This window comes from Microtus ochrogaster, linkage group LG5 (assembly GCF_000317375.1).
Source record: "Microtus ochrogaster isolate Prairie Vole_2 linkage group LG5, MicOch1.0, whole genome shotgun sequence".
Taxonomy (NCBI): domain Eukaryota; kingdom Metazoa; phylum Chordata; class Mammalia; order Rodentia; family Cricetidae; genus Microtus; species Microtus ochrogaster.
The window spans coordinates 17,437,740-17,439,352 of NC_022031.1; positions in this window are offsets into that span (position 1 = coordinate 17,437,740).

A 1,613-nucleotide genomic window follows, 5' to 3' on the forward strand; every position below is an offset into this window, starting at 1 on the left:
TCACAGAGAAACTATATTACTTAAATCACTGCTTGACCAATCACTTAAGCGTATTTCTAGCTAGCTCTTACATCTAGAATTAACCCATTCCCATTATTTTATATTTTACTATGAGGGTTGTGGCCTACCGGCAAGGTTCCAACTGGCAGCTTACATCTTTTCCCTCCAGTGTCTATGCGGCATCTCGTGACTCCACCTACTCTCTCTATATATATCTCTTCTAGCCTGGCTATATTCTGTTAAGCCATTGGCTGAAAGCAGCTTCTTTATTCATTAACCAATAAAAACAACACATATACAGAAGCACTTCCCACACCACAATGGGTCAAGGAAGAAATTAAAGACTTCCTAAAATTCAATGAAAATGATCACACAACATCCCCAGATTTATGGGACACAATGAAAGCAGTGTTAAAAGAAAAGCTCATAGTACTAAATGCCTATATAAAGGAGCTGGAAAAAAATCCCACACTAATGAGTTAACAGGTTACCTGAAAACTCTAGAACAAAAAGAAGCAAGCTCACCCAGGATGATTAGATGACAGGAAATAATCAAATTTGTTGGGAGCTATTGGGGGCTGTGGACCCTGGATCCTGAATTCCCTGTGAGCTGCTTGTCTTATGCTTGCAGCTGCTCTGAGCAAAACAACTTGTTTCCCTCTGCTCTGAGCAGCTGAGACCCTGATGGCAGGCTGGTGGGTCTGCAGCTGAAAGATCCTGAAAGCTGGGGTGTGGCCGGAGCACTATATAAGTTGCCCCTGAGCACACTAAACTTGGCACTCTTGTATCAAGAGTGACCCATGTCTCTGTCTCTCTCTGTCTCTGTGCATGTGTTTTAAGTCTCAAGCCTGGTTCCTGGCTCACACCACTGACCTGTAGTGGCAGGGAGCTACAGGCGTAGTACCGTATAGCACGTAGTACAGGACTATTTTGGGTTTCACACAAATTGAGAGCTCAAATCAACAAAATAGAAACAAAGAAAACAATACAAAGAATCAATGAGAAAAAAAGTTGGTTCTTAACAAAATAGACAAACCTTTATCCAAACTAACCAAAAGGCAGAGAGAGAATATCCAAATCAACAAAATCGGAAATGAAAAGGGGGACATAACAACAGACACAGAGGAAATCCAGAGAATCATCAGGTCATATTTTGAAAACCTGTACTCCACAAAATTGGAAAACTTAAAGGAAATGGACAACTTTCCAGATAAATATCACTTACCAAAATTAAATCAAGACCAGATAATCAAATTAAGTAGATATATAACAGCTAAAGAAATAGAAACAGTCATCAAAAGTTTCCCAACAACAAGAAAAAAAAAACAGGACCAGATGGTGTCAGGGCAGAATTCTACAAGATTTTCAAAGAACTAATACCAATACTCCTCAAATTGTTCAGCACAATAGAATCAGAAGGAACATTGCCAAACTCTTTTTTTTATTAATTATTTATTAAAGATTTCAGCCTCCTCCCCTCCACAGCCTCCCATTTCCCTCCCCCTCCCCCAACAAGCCCCCCTCCCTCGTCACACAAAGAGCAATCAGGGTTCCCTGCCCTGTGGGAAATCCAAGGACTACCCACCTTTTTATGAGGCTACAATACCCTGATA